We start from the raw sequence: 16,503 nt of genomic DNA, 5'->3' as shown, positions 1-16,503 counted from the left end.
AATAGTTTGATTATTGGTATTTGTGTATCTTTTCAAATTAATATTTTCATTTTTTTCAGATATATACCGGAAATGGAATTGCTGGATAATACGATAGTTCTAATTTGTGTGTGTGTGTGTGTGACCTCCATACTGTTTTCTCTATGATTACACCAATTTGTATTCCCACCAATAGTATACAGGGGTTTCCTGTTCTCCAAATTCTCTTCATATTTGTTATTTATAGACTTTCTGATGTCTGATGTGAGGTGGTATCTTGTTGTGATTTTGATTTGCATTTCTTTAATAATTAGTGATGCTGAGCATCTTTTCATGTGCCTATTATCTATCTGTATGCCTTCTTTGGAAAAATGTCTATTTAGATCTTCTGCCCATTTTTCCATTGATTTTTAAATTATTTATTTATTTATTTTAACTGGAGGACAATCACTTCACAACACTGTGGTGGCCCCTGCCACACTCTCATTGGATTTTAAAATACTGAATTATATGAGCTGTTTGTATATTTTAGATATTAGCCTATGGTGAGTGAAAGTCGCTCAGTGGTGTCCGACTCTTTGTGACCCCATGAACCCTACTGTCCACGGAATTCTCCAGGCTAGAATACTGGAGTGGGTAGCCTTTCCCATCTCCAGGGGATCTTCCCAACCCAGGGATCGAACCCAGGTCTCCTGCATTGCAGGCAGATTCTTCACCAGCTGAGCCACTAGGGAAGCCCAAGAATTACTGGAGTGGGTAGCCTATCCCTTCTCCTGTGTATCTTCCTGACCCAGGAATCGAACACATCATATGCAATTTTTTTTCCATTCTATAGTTTGTCTTTTAGTTTTGTTGATGATTTTCTTTGCTGTGCAAAAGCTCTTATGTTTAATTATGTCTCATTCATTTATTTTTGCTTGTATTTCTTTTGCCTTAGAGGATTGATCCAAGGAAATAATGCTATGATTTATGTCGAAGTGTTTAGCTTATGTTCTTTTCTAGGAATTTTGTGGTAGTATGTCTTATATTGTAGTGATTCCCTGGTGGCTCAGACAGTAAAGCGTCTGCCCGCAATGAGGGAGACCTGGGTTCGATCCCTGGGCTGGGAAGATCCCCTGGAGAAGGAAATGACAACCCACTCCAGTGCTCTTGCCTAGAAAATTCCATGGATGGAGGAGCCTGGTGGGTTACAGTCCATGGGGTCACAAAGAGTCAGACACGACTGAGCGACTTCACAACTTCACGATGTCTTATATTAAGGTTTTTAATTCATTTTGAGTTTTTTTTGTGTGTGGTATATGGTTGAGAGAATGTCCTATTTTCATTTTTTACATGTGACTATACATTTCCCCAGTACCACTTATTGAAGAAACTATCCTTTCTCCATGGTATATTTTTGCCTCCTGGGTTGTAGATTAATTGAGTGTACGTGTATGGGCTTATTTCTGGGCTTGTTATTCTATTCTATTGATTTATGTATCTCTTTTTATGTCAGTCCCATTCTATTTTGATTTCTGTGACTTTGTAGTATAGTCTGAAGACGGGCAGGGTTGTTCCTTTTTCTCAAGATTTACTATGTGCTTTCATATAAATTTTGGGATTGTTTACTCTGCTGCTGCTAAGTCACTTCAGTCGTGTCTGACTCTGTGTGACCCCATAGACGGCAGCCCACCAGGCTCCCCTTTCCTTGGGATTCTTCTGTGAAAAAAGCCCTGGGTGTTTTGATATGGATTTCATTAAATCTGTAGATTGCGTTGGGTGGTATGGACATTTTAATAATGCCAATTTTTTCAATCTAAGAGAATGAGGTATGCTTCCATTGTTTGAAATCATCTTCAGTTTTTTCATCAGTGTTTTATATTTTTCAGAGTGTGGATCTTTCACCTTCTTGGTTAAGCTTATTTCTAGATTTTTTTATTTTATGCAATTTTAGATGGAATTTTTAAACTCTCTCTGTTATTTAATTATTAGTGTATAGAAGTGCAGCAGATTTCTGTACATTATCTTGTATACTGCCAACTTGCTGAATTCACTTATTAGTTTGAATACTTTTGGGGTAGAGAATTTAGGGTTCTTTATATAGAACAGGGGTCCTCGACCTCCAGGATCTAATGCCTGATGATCTGGGGTGGAGCTGATATAATAACAAGAGAAATAAAGTGCATGACAAATCTAATGCACTTCAATCATCCCCAAACCATTTCCCCCCAGTCCGTGGAAAAACTGTCTTCCACAAAACCAGTCCCTGGCACCAAAAGTTTAGGTACTGCTGGTGTAGAGAATCATGGCAGCACAATTTTTTTGTATCTCTGTGGTGTTAGTTGTTATTTCTCCTCTTTTATTTTTTATTTTGTTTGAGTCCTCTTTCTTTTTTTTCTTAGTAAACCTGGATAAAGTTTTATCAGTTTTATCTTTTCAAAAACTAGCTCTTGGTTTCATTGATCCTTTCAATTTCATCTCTATTTTATTTATTTCCTCTCTGATCTTTGTTTTTTCCTTTCTTCTGCTGACTCTGGACTTTGCTCTTTTTTCTGATTTTTTCAGTGGGTAGGTTAGGTGTTTTATTTGAGATATTTCTTGTTTTCTTGAGGAAGGCCTGCATTACTATGCACTTTCCTTTTTGAACTACTTTTGCTGCATCCCACAGATTCTGGAAAGTTGTATTTTCATTTTCATTTGTCATGAGGTATTTCTGATTTCCTCTTTGATTTTATCATTGACTTATTAGGTTTTTTTTCGATGATCCAGCGATGTTGGCAATTTGATCTCTGGTTCCTCTGCCTTTTCTAAAACCACATCTGGAAGTTCACAGTTCACGTATTGCTGAAGCTTGGCTTGGAGAATTTTGAGCATTACTTTACTAGCGTGTGAGATGAGTGCAATTGTGCGGTAGTTTGAGCATTCTTTGGCATTGCCTTTCTTTGGGATTGGAATGAAAACTGCCCTTTTCCAGTCCTGTGGCCACTGATGAGTTTTCCAAATTTGCTGACGTATTGAGTGCAGCACTTTCACAGCATCATCTTTCAGAATTTGAAATAGCTCAACTGGAATTCCATCACCTCCACTAGCTTTGTTTGTAGTGATGATTTCTAAGGCCCACTTGATTTCACATTCCAGGATGTCTGGCTCTAGGTGAGTGATCACACCATCATGATTATCTTGGTAGTGAAGATCTTTTTTGTACAGTTCTTCTGTGTATTCTTGCCACCTCTTCTTAATATCTTCTGCTTCTGTTAGGTCCATACCATTTCTGTCCTTTATCGAGCCCATCTTTGCATGAAAAGTTCCCTTGGTATCTCTGATTTTCTTGAAGAGATCTCTAGTCTTTCCCATTCTGTTGTTTTCCTCTATTTCTTTGCACTGATCTCTGGGGAAGGCTTTCTTATCTCTTCTTGCTATTCTTTGGAATTGTGCATTCAGATGCTTATTCCAGAAAAACATCTATTTCTGCTTTATTGACTATGCCAAAGCCTTTGACTGTGTGGATCATAATAAACTGTGGAAAATTCTGAAAGAGATGGGAATACCAGACCACCTGACCTGCCTCTTGAGAAACCTATATGCAGGTCAGGAAGCAACAGTTAGAACTGGACATGGAACAACAGACTGGTTCCAAATAGGAAAAGGAGTTCGTCAAGGCTGTATATTGTTACCCTGCTTATTTAACTTGTATGCAGAGTACATCATGAGAAACACTGGGCTGGAAGAAGCACAAGCTGCAATCAAGATTGCCAGGAGAAATATCAATAACCTCAGATATGCAGATGATACCACCCTTATGGCAGAAAGTGAAGAGGAACTAAAAAACCTCTTGATGAAAGTGAAAGAGGAGAGTGAAAAAGTTGGCTTAAAGCTCAACATTCAGAAAACTAAGATCATGGCATCTGGTCCCATTACTTCATGGGAAATAGATGGGGAAAGAGTGGAAACAGAGTCAGACTTTATTTTTTGGGGCTCCAAAATCACTGCAGATGGTGACTGCAGCCAGGACAGTAAAAGATGCTTACTCCTTGGAAGGAAAGTTATGACCAACCTAGACAGCATATTGAAAAGCAGAGACGTTACTTTGCCAACAAAGGTCCATCTAGTCAAGGCTATGGTTTTTCCTGTGGTCATGTATGGATGTGAGAGTTGGACTGTGAAGAAAGCTGAGCGCCGAAGAATTGATGCTTTTGAACTGTGGTGTTGGAGAAGACTCTTGAGAGTCCCTTGGACTGCAAGGAGATCCAACCAGTCCATTCTGAAGGAGATCAGCCCTGAGATTTCTTTGGCAGGAATGATGCTAAAGCTGAAACTCCAGTACTTTGGCCACCTCATGCGAAGAGTTGACTCATTGGAAAAGACCCTGATTCTGGGAGGGATTGGGGGCGGGATAAGAAGGGGACAACAGAGGATGAGATGGCTGGATGGCATCACTGACTCGATGGACATGAGTTTGAGTGAACTCCGGGAGTTGGTGATGGACAGGGAGGCCTGGCGTGCTGCGATTCATGGGGTCACAAAGAGTCGGACACGACTGAGAGACTGAACTGACTGATTAGGTTTTTTGTTAGCATGTTGTTTAGTCTCCACATGTTTGTTCTTTTTGTATTTTTCTTTTTTGTAGCTGATTTCTAGTTTCATAGTCTTGTGGTTGGAAAAAATGCTTGATATAATTTTTACACTCTTAAATTTGTTGAGGCTTATTTTGTGACCTGCTGTGTGACCTGTCTTGGAGAGTGTTCCACGCACGTTTGAAAAAAGTATATTCTTGTTTGGATGTGGTGCCCTGTAAGTATCAATTAAGTCCAACTGTTCTACTGTGTCATTTAGGACCTCTATTGCCTTATTGATTTTCAGTCTGAAGGATCTGTCCATTGATGTCAGTAGGGTGTTAAATTCTCCTACTATTATTATTGTTGTCGTTGTTAGTTGTTCAGTTGCGTCTACTCTTGGCGATCCCATGAACTGTAGCCTCTGTCCATGGCATTCTCCAGGCAAAAATACCAGAGTGGCTTGTCATTTCCTTCTCCAACTACTGTATTCCTGTAATTTCTCCCTCTCCTTTAGTATTTGATTGTGTATTTATGTGATCCTGTATTGGGTGTATATATGTTAATGAACGTAATATTCCCTCCTTGTAGTGATTTCTTTATCATTATATAATGTCCCTCTTTTTTTAAAAAAATGATCTTTGCTTTAAAGTGCATTTTGTCTGATATGCGTATTGCTTTCCTACATTCTTGTCATTTTCATTTGCATGAAATATCCATTCCCTCACCTTACCTTCAGTCTGTCTTTCACCCTGAAGTGAGTCTCTTGTAGGCAGCATTTTGAAGATTCTTGCTTTTATTTTTTTTTTTTAACCTAATCATCCACCCTATGTCTTTCGATCAGAGCATTTAGTCCATTGGCTTTTAAAGTAATTACTGATGGGTATGTATGTACTCATGGGCTTCCCTGGTGGCACAGTAGTAAAGAATCTGTCTGCCAAGAAGCAGGCACAGATTTGATCCCTAGGTCCGGAAGATCCTCTGGAGAAGGAAATGGTCACCCACTCCAGTATTCTTGCCTGGGAAGTCCCATGGACAGAGGAGTCTGATAGGCTACAGTCCATGGGGTCCAAAAGAGTCAGATATGACTTAGCAACTAAAAAACAATGTCCTTATTGCCCTTTTATTCCTTGTTTTCCAGTTTTTTTTTAAATTTCTTTGTTCATTTTTCTTTTTTGTTTTTCCCATTGTGATCTGATGATTTTTTTGTAGTGGGCTTGACTTCCTTTCTTTTTGGTTTTTGTATATCTATTATACATTTTTGATTTGTGATTTCTGTGGGATTCATATATGTTGATCCCCAATTATATCTACTTGATTTAAACTAGTAATCATTTAAGTTCATATTCTTAAAGTTCATTTTTTTACCACCCTTCCCTATGTTTTGTGTTTTTCATCTCATATTTTACATCTCATGCTTATCCTTTTTTGTAGCTATAGTTACTTGTTCACTTTGGGTGTTTAAAAAATTTACATACTGACTTATATAAGTTATCTTCAATCCATACAGTATACGTGCCTTTCCTTTTGAGACTGTCCCTTTCCTATAGATTCTTGCTTCTTTTGCCCTTAGAGAAAACCTTTTAACATTTCATTTAAGGTAGGTTTGGTATTGCTGAATTGTTTTACTTTTTGCCTGTCTGAGAAATTCTTTACCTCTTCTTTATTTCTAAATAGTAACTTGCTGAGTAGAGTATCCTAGTTTGCACATTTCTTCACTTCAGGACTTTGACTATATAATGCTACTCCCTTCTGGCCTGCAAAATTTCTGCAGAGAAATCAACTGATAGCCTTATGGGGGATCCCTTATATATGACTCTTTGTTTTTCTCTTGCTACCTTTAGAACTCTCTCTCTATTTTTAACTTTTACAACTTTAATTATAATATGTCTTGAGCTAATTTGTTTGGGACCTTCGGTGTTTCCAAGACCTGAAAATCTATTTCCTTCTTCAGGTTTAGAAAGTTTTCAGCCATAATTTCTTCAAAAACATTTTTGATTCCCTTTTGTCTCTTTACCTTCTGGAACCTCTATTACGTGTATGTTGGCACAAATATATTATCCTATAGTTCTTGTATGTTACTTTTTAAAATTTGTTTTTATATCTGTTCTGATTGGATGATTTCCATTATCCCACCTTCCAGATTACGTATGCATTCTCTGTGTCATTTATTCAGTTTTTTATTGCTTCTGAAGTGTTTTTTTTTTTAATCTCAGAAATTGAATTATCCTCTTTTGATTGGGTGGTCTTTATAGTTTCTAGTTCCTTATTAAAATGAGGTGCATTTACATTGATACTCTTTCTTAATTCAGTTAGCATTTTTATTATCAGCTTTTTGAAGTGAGTGTCTGGTAGACTAGTTATGGTCCATTATTTATTTTTTCAGGGTTTTTCTTTTGCTTTCAATTGGAAGTAGTTCCTCTGCCTTTCATTTCACTTCACCCTCTCTGTATCTATGAGTTTAGATGAAACCGTTATCTATTCTGGTAGAACTCCGTGTGTAGACTGCTTTGCCTCATGCCTTCGGAGGGAGGGCTGGATCCGGTGTGGATGCCAGCCCCGTCTTTCCTGCAGGTGTGCTGGCCACTGTCATCTTGGCTGGATGTGTGACTTGTGTTGCAGGAGCTAGAGCCTGTGCAGGGCATGAGCCAGGACTTCCTGCCCCATCACTGCGGTCCCCCTACCCGGGGTGGGGTCTGCTCCCCAGTTGCTAAAGTGAAAGCCCTGAAGCTTGGCTCAGGCAGGCTGAGCGCACTTTAAGAAGCCCTTTCTTCTTCCTGACCTGGAGAGTTTTCCCCAAAGGTGAAGTACATAGGAAAGGGAGGCTCTTGCACTCACAGAGCTCCAAGATGTTGCCTGTTCAGGCTGAAAATCACATCCCTTCCCCTACTGTGGGCTTTCCAGATATAGCACAAAGTTGTGGTGTGGAGTGGGCAGGGCCAAGGCATGTCTCAGCTGGGACTGGGGGTTGCAGTGTTTTGGTTGCAAGGAGTTTTTTGAGCACCTGCCCAAAAGTTTGGGCTACATCTGTGGTGCTGCCTCTGTAAGTGTCGGCCGTGGTTACTGCTGCCTCCCACGGATCACCGCCCAGGCCTGTTGGTCATCCATGTATGACCATATCACATCCCTTTCTGGGACCAGCTTGCCCTATATCCTGTGCCATGGCAGGGACTGAGTGGAGCTGGTATGTCTGCCCAGCTTGGCTTGGGGAGGAAGGCGAGGGGACAGCTGCTAGTGCAGAGCTCTCCTGCCCTGCCTGCAGGCAAGTGAGCACCCGTGTACTCGTCACAAGTGGAGTCTAGGCTTCTTCGCATCTTCCATCTGTCCCAGCTTTCTCCCCAGCAGCCAAGGGGCCTTGTCTCCTCTATGTGGGGTCCCGGAACTGGGATGCCTAGTGTACAGTTTCCTGTACACCAATAGTTTAAAAGCAGTTTGGGTTAAAATTTATAAAAAGCATTTATTCTATTGTGTCTTGGGTTCGAGTCCTAAGAACAGATGATAATTGTGTTTCATTATCCTTTATTAACATCAGTTATTTCTTCTTACCAGTTTAGTTGTGTGTGAGTACTATACAAAGTTAACAGGAGGATACAGATAATCCGAACAGATGCCCCTCTTGCTACCAAGTTCTTGTACTATTATTATTGAATATACTTATGTTAATAATGAGTTACTAAATTCCTACTGTTTTCCAGGGACATTATATCTAATTCTTATAACTGCAAGATAGATATTATCAGTCATATTTATTTAGCTTTCAGGAAATTGAGGCTTAGAGAGCTTCAATGGCCCTAGCTCACATTCTAGTGAGAGATCAGAGTTTCCTGTTCTCATTTCTATATTTACCATAATTTAAACCAAAAATCGGGGCCCACGATGTGAGAACAGGATGTAATAATATTTGAAACTGGGTTTCAATTTGATGAAATTTTCAACACGTTGAAAAGTCTGTGATAGGTGTCTGGAACATATGTGTCTATTTCCTTAGAATTGCAGAGCATATCTTTTTCAGAAATCATAACTAATGAACAGTACTTCTTTTCTTTTCTTTGATATTTAGAGAAACAGAAGAACCACTGCTGCTGCTGCTAAGTTGCTTCAGTCGTGTCCGACTCTGTGCGACCCCATAGATGGCAGCCCACCAGGATGCCCCGTCCCTGGGATTCTCCAGGCAAGAACACTGGAGTGGGTTGCCATTTCCTTCTCCAATGCATGAAAGTGAAAAGTGAAAGTGAAGTCACTCAGTCGTGTCCGACCCTCAGCGACCCCATGGACTGCAGCCTTCCAGGCTCCTCCGTCCATGGGATTTTCCAGGCAAGAGTACTGGAGTGGGGTGCCATTGCCTTCTCCAAGAAGAACCACAGGTGATTCCAAAGCATGTTGTTAACAACAGTTCCTTTACTGACTGTGGAATCTTCTCTGCTTATTTTTTCAGACACTCTAAGAAGTCCTCTATTTATTTTTGATAGTAAATAACTAAGAGAAAAATGAGCTTATCTTCATCAAGTGCTTAAGTGCTACTGAATTATTGAGGAGTGTCGTGGCTCTATATGTAGAGGACAGTTGTATTTATATAATTTGTACAGTTATAGTTACATATAGATTATGGAGAAGGCAATGGCACCCCACGCCAGTACTCTTGCTGGGAAAATCCCATGGACGGAGGAGCCTGGAAGGCTGCAGTCCATGGGGTCGCTGAGGGTCGGACACGACTGAGCGACTTCACTTTCACTTTTCACTTTCAGGCATTGGAGAAGGAAATGGCAACCCACTCCAGTGTTCTTGCCTGGAGAATCCCAGGGAAGGGGCATCCTGGTGGGCTGCCATCTATGGGGTTGCACAGAGTCGGACACGACTGAAGTGACTTAGCAGCAGCAGCAGCAGTTACATATAGATATGTAATTATTTATCATAAACAACAAAAGCTATTTTCTGTGTAGGGAAACTTTTATCCTTAAATAAAATATGAGCTTTGATGATATTGAATGCATTTCAAATACTGTAACTGAAACTGCATAGTAAAGATGTGACTAAAGTTTCTGGTTTCTTTGTTGTAGTCCATTTTCATAAGACTTTTCCTAAACACGATCCGGGATCTTCCTAGGTGTCTCAGTGGTAGGAGGTGCAGATTCAATCCCTGGGTCCGGAAGAGCACCTTGAGGAAGAAATGGCAATCCTCTTCAGTATCCTTGCCTGGAAAATTCCATGGACAGAGGAGCCTGGTGGGCTACAGTCCCTGGGGTCCCAAAGAGTCGGACATGACTAAGTAGCTGAGCACACACACCCTGAAGAGCCCCATGAACAGGGCTACCATCTATAACATCTTTGGAAGAATTTGTGGGTCACAGTTCTTAATTGAAGAGAGTGTTTACTCTAATTTATCTGTTCTTGGGCACTAAAAATGTTTAAAGCTTTATAATGTAAAGCTTATAATTTTAACCATTTATAAGTGAACAGTTGTGTGGCATGGTGTATATTCACACTGTTGAGCAATCGTCACCTCATCCATCTCCTGAACATTTTTATCTTCCCAGCTGAAACCCCATAACCATTAGCATTAACTTCCCACCCCCACGCTCACTGCATACCCTGGCAATCATCTGTCTACTTTGTGTCTCTATGAACTTGACTACTCTATGTAACTCATATAAGCAGAATCATGATATTTATCCTTTTGTGGCTGATTTATTTCACTTAGCATGGTGTCTTCATGATCATCCATGTAGTAGCATGTGTCAAAATTTTCTTCCCTTTTAAGACTGAACAATATTTCATTGCTTATGTATACTGTATTTTGTTTATTCATTTGCTTTGGACTCCTGTACTAATTCCACCTTTTGGCTATTGTGAATAATGCTGCTATTGACATAGGTGTACAAATATTAGCTCGGATATCTGCTTTTAATCCTTTTAATTTAACTTTAATAACCACAAGTAGAATTTCTGGATCACAAGGAAATTCCAGTTTTAATTTTTTGAGGATTCACCATACCATTTTCCACAGTAGCTACACCATTTTGCATTCCCACCAGTAATACACTAGGGTTTCAGTTTCTTTATATTTTTAACAACACTTGTGACTTTTTTTTTAATAAAAATTGTGCTCATGAGTGTAAAAGGGTATTTTCTCTTGAAAGAGTGCATACTGAAGATTAATAGAAACAAATGCCAACAAACCAACAATATCTAATACTCTTACAGATATTTGTTGTGAAGTCAGTTTGAAAATATGCCCTTAAGATAATGAAGATTAGAACAGCAGTATTTTAGAGTTCTTGTTAAGTACAGAAAATGGGAAAAGAATAACAAAAAGAATAAGAACATGCACCATAAAAATCTCAAAGGGAAGAACGTGTATTAAACAAGAGTAATGTATCCAAGGAAGGTGTGGAAATGTGGAAAAAAGCAAGGACTAGAGAAGTAGGAAATTAGTAATTTCCTAAATAAAACACTAAACCTCATATATCTACTATAAATAATGAAAGCAAATTCCTTTTGAGCACATGGTTGTTGCTTCTTTAGTGAGCGCTTAAGAAGTTTAGAAAGCGTATGTGAGACTTTAATAATGGTTTTTAGTTTTGTCTCTGTTCTTAAATTATGCCAAGAGAAGAAGAAGTTGGATTGTAATGATCTAGCCATACTAGGGACATGCTAACTAAACAGAAGTGGGATCAGTTTTTCTAGTAACAGAATTCGACAGCCTGTGTATGATTAATGATCAATTTTTAACTTTCAAGAAGTATAAGTATACTATGAATAGGTAATAATTTTAATAAAATTAAAAAATTTTTGTTTGAATCTGGACGCACTATAAAGTGTACTGAATAACATGTGACCTGATTAAAAATGCCTACTCTTAAGCCAATTTTGGGTATAAATTTAACTTTTAGAAGTTCAGAAATACAGTCTAATTCTACTTCTAGATGTTTATTAATTAGTAATCTTTACTGAGCATCTAGTGAGTTCTAGGCACTTTTCTAGGCACTGGGGATTTATAAGTGAAAAAATTAGACTAAAATCTTTATTTTCATAGACCTTAGTTTTAGCAAAGGAGAGAGACTATAAATTGTAAATACAGCAAATAAATAATAATTTAGGTATTAGATGATGAATATTATAAGGTATTGTTATTAGGGTATTAGATGTTAAGTGTTGTTGAAAAAAAGATGAGGCTAAAGAAAGGACAAAGGGTTGCAATTTCAAATGGGGTGATCACAGAAGGTTTTACTGGGATTTTTAAAAAAGCTTCAAGAAGGTAAGGGAAAAGAGCGTTCCCCCACACCAAGGAAACAGCCAGTGCGAAGTCCCTAAGGCAGGAATGTGTCTGACATATATTGATAAGCAACTGGAAGGCAAGTGTGACTGGAACAAAGAGCAGAGTGAGAAGGCAATGAGCAGAAAAAAATCAGAGTTGCCCCAAAATTTACGCACATCGATGTCTAGCAGTGTATACTATCGAATAAATTCAGTTCAGCTCAGTCTCTCAGTCGTATCAGACTCTCTGTGAACCCATGGACTGCAGCATACCAGGCCTCCCTGTCCATCACCAACTCCTGGAGTTTACTCAAACTCATGTTCACTGAGTTGGTGATGCCATCCAACCATCTCATCCTTTTCCTCCCACCTTCAATCTTTTCCAGCATCAGCGTCTTTTCAAATGAGTCAGTTCTTTGCATCAGGTAGCCAAAGTATTGGAGTTTAGGCTTCAGCATCAGTCCTTCCAGTAAATATTCAGGACTGATTTCCTTTAGGATGGACTGGTTGGATCTCCTTGCAGTCCAAGGAACTCTCAAGAGTCTTCTCCAACACCACAGTTCAAAAGCATCAATTCTTCAGCACTCAGCTTTCTTTATAATCCAACTCTCACATCAATACATGACTACAGCTCATGTTTAAAAAGAAAATTTAATGACTTGATACAATGCTCACAACTTAATGGTAACTAAAATATATGCTATAAAATGTAATAAACTTAAGAACAAATGCTTGTTTTTACAAGTCACTGAATTTGATTTGGTTTGTTATGCATCATTACTGCAGCAATAACTGATATGTGGACAACGTGCTTGTCTTGGTCAGCATTGAAAAACTCACTCAAAGCTGTGAAATAAACAGAAGATTGAAACGATAGAAAGTCAGAATTCTTGTGGATTTTTATACCAGTCCCAGGTTCTGAACTCTGACCTGTTTGTTCCCATATTACTCCATTGGAGAAACCGAATATTGATCTAATTCCTAAGTAAATTTTGGTAGTAAGAGTGGGATAGGTTAAGTTAGGATGAAGTTGTATAGAATCATTGCAGTTGCCGAGAGCAACCTGGGTACCAGCGCTCTTAGCACAGCAGTTCAGTACTTCCTTTAATCCGCCACAGGGATTATTCCTGAGATCACTTCCCTGTTAACCTTCTGCATGCAAATCTGCATTTCAAGTCTATTTCCCAGGAAACTGACTTAAAGGCAGTGAACAATATTTGTAGTTTTACCTTATGTATGTAAAAAATAATGACTAGATTTATGTTTTCTATGCATGTGCGCACATTTGTAGGTGCTTAGAAAACGTCTGAAATGATGTAATAAGTTGTGGATAAAGAAGACATGGTGGATATATATATACACACACACATATGCATGCAATGGAATATTACTCAGCCATAAAAAACAGTGAAATATTGCCATTTGCAACAACATGGATGGACCTAGACGTTACTATACTAAGTGAAGTAAGTCAGGCAGAAAAAGACAATTATATGCTATCACTTATCTGTGCAGCCCAAAAAATAGTAGAAATCCACTTATTTCCAAAACAGAAACAGACTCACCGACTTAGGAAATAAACTTATGGTTCCCAAAGGGGAAAGAGGAAGGGCAGGGATAAATTAAGAGTATGGGATTAAAAGATACACACACGCTATGTATAAAATAGATAAACAATAAAGATTTGCTGCATGGCACAGGGAGCATTATTCAATACCTTGTAGTAACCTCTCATGGAAAAAAATCTGAAGCTGTACACCTGAAACTAACACAATAGTGCAAATCAACTATTTAGTTAAATTTTTTTTAAAAAGGTGTTGCAATGGAAATGGGAAGAGGGGACTATCAATGACAGAATTTGCTTTTCACAATACATTTTTTGTTTGAAATGTTCCAAGAGTTTGTAGTACTTTTTACAATATAGAATGTTTAAAATTATTTTTAAAAGATAAATACAATAAAAAAAAAAACCAAAACACCAAAACCTCCTGCAGGCTCTATTAGGTAGTGAGCTGAACCAAAAGATCTACAGACTATAAGCAGCTCGTTTTGCCAGGAGCATGGTGTTTGTACAAAATCCTTTGCTATTGCAACAGTAAATATAGCCAAGTATGTAACACCTAAAGATATACAATCCACAGTGCAAGAAACAATTTTTCTTCTTCCCTTGTAATATTAATTTTATTTTAGTAGCAAAGGATCTATATAAAGAAGTGAAGTGAAGTTGCTCAGTCGTGTCTGACTCTTTGTGACCCCATGGGCTGTAGCCTACCAGGCTCCTCCGTCCATGGGATTTTCCAGGCAATAGTCCTGGAGTGGATTGACATTTAAAGAAGTTCAGTTCAGTTCAGTTCAGTCGCTCATTCATGTCTGACTCTTTGCGACCCCATGAATCGCAGCACGCCAGGCCTCCCTGTCCATCACCAACTCCCGGAGTTCACTCGGACTCATGTCCATTGAGTCGGTGATGCCATCCAGCCATCTTATCCTCTGTCATCCCCTTCTCCTCCTGCCCCCTATCCCTCCCAGCCTCAGAGTCTTTTCCAATGAGTCAACTCTTCTCATGAAGTGGCCAAAGTACTGGAGTTTCAGCTTTAGCATCATTCCTTCCAAAGAAATCCCAGGGCTGATCTCCTTCAGAATGGACTGGTTGGATCTCCTTGCAGTCCAAGGGACTCTAAAGAGTCTTCTCCAAAAACCACAGATCAAAAGCATCAATTCTTCGGCACTCAGCTTTCTTCACAGTCCAACTCTCACATCCATATGTGACCACTGGAAAAACCATAGCCTTGACTAGACGGACCTTTGTTGGCAAAGTAATGTCCCTGCTTTTGAATATGCTATCTAGGTTGGTCATAAGTTTCCTTCCAAGGAGTAAGCGTCTTTTAATTTCATGGCTGCAGTCACCATCTGCAGTGATTTGTTAAAAAAAGTTTTTTAAAGAAATTAAAAAATCATTGCCAGTCCCCTATTTAGAAATAACTTTACTCCAGATGTTTTTCTATACATATGCATAAATGGAAGCATAGGTATATAAATTGGTGAAAGTGATTTTTTAATGAGATCATATTCTAAATGAAAAATATTATATTTAAATTTATTCATGCTTAAGAGGAATAAGATTCCTCTCAATGGGCTATTATGTTCTGAAAGATTTATCTGAGCTTAAGAGAAAATAAAGTGCATTAAGAAGTTGGAGTCATACTTAAAAATTACTTGTTTCCACTTTAAGTAGTATTGATTACAGTCTCTGCTGTGGGAAATGAGGGCATTACTAACAAAAGCAAACAGTGACTGAGTGATTACAAAGGGCCAAGCACTACTCTAAATACTTTAAGTGCATTAAATCATAGAATGCTTAGAACAGTCCCACAAGGCAGAGGTATCGTCCTCATTTTTTTACGTGAAAAAACTAAGGTAAATAAAATGTCACGATTACCCACGGCCACTAATTAAGAAATCAGTGAAGCTAGAATTAAAGCCCGGAGAAAGCAATGGCACCCCACTCCAGTACTCTTGCCTGGAAAATTCCATGGACAGAGGAGCCTGGTGGGCTGCAGTCCATGGGGTCGCTAAGAGTCGACACGACTGAGCGACTTCACTTTCACTTTTCACTTTCATGCATTGGAGAAGGAAATGGCAACTCACTCCAGTGTTCTTGCCTGGAGAATACCAGGGATGGGGGAGGCTGGTGGGCTGCCGTCTATGGGCCGCACAGAGTCGGACACGAATGAAGCGACTTAGCAGCAGCAGCAGCAGAATTCAAGTTGGGGCCTGAAGCCTTGGGTTCCTGACTCCACTGCTCTGCTTTGGTGCCTGCACCCCTGTTGGTTAGCCGAATTCTTTTTTATTTTGTCAAACTGTATGCCACTTCTATTTTTTGTATGGTCGATTTGTTTTGTCTCATTGTGTTTTTCAGTTTAAGGTCAAATTGAATTTTTTTTCCTACCTCTTTTCTTTTTTTTTTTTTTCATTTTGCTTTACCAGGTTTATTGACATGAATCACTGTATAAGTTTCCAGTGTACAACCTGGTGTTATTTGATTTACACATGTTATGAAATCATTACCACAAGAGGGTTTGGTTAACATCTGTCATCTCATGCAGATACCATCAAAAGACAAAAATTTCTCCTTGTGATGGGAACTCTTGGGATCTATGCTCTTAACTTTTCTGTTTACATAGCAGTGTTAATATGTTATACATGTTAAAACTAGTACTTACTCACCTTAAAATTGGAAGTTTATACCTTTTGACCACCTTTCTCTAACTGTCCCTACCTCCAACCTCTGCCTCTGGCAACTACAAATCTGATCTCTTTTCCTATGGGCTTGGTGTTTTTTGGTTTCATTTTGTTTGTTGGTATTAGATTTTACCTGTAAGTGAGATCGTATAGTATTTATCTTTCTCTCTGACTTGGTTAGCATAGTGTCTTCAAGTTTCATCCATGTTATCACAAATGGTAGGCTTTCCTTGTTTTTTTTTAAATAGTTGAACAATATTTCATGGTATATACACAGCTGACTCTTGAACAGCTTGGAGATAAGGGGTGCCGATCGCTTGGTGAAGCGAAAATAATCCATGTTAACTTTACAATTGGTCCTCCATATCCCTGGTTTTCCATCTGCAGATCCAACCACCTGTGAGTCGTGTAGTGGTGTAATATGTATTTACTGGAAAAAATCTACAGATAGATAGAAACATCCATAGATAAGCAGACCTTCACAGTTCAAACATGT

This window comes from Bubalus bubalis, chromosome 15 (genome assembly GCF_019923935.1).
Source record: "Bubalus bubalis isolate 160015118507 breed Murrah chromosome 15, NDDB_SH_1, whole genome shotgun sequence".
NCBI lineage: Eukaryota > Metazoa > Chordata > Mammalia > Artiodactyla > Bovidae > Bubalus > Bubalus bubalis.
This window is presented reverse-complemented; position numbering follows the sequence as displayed.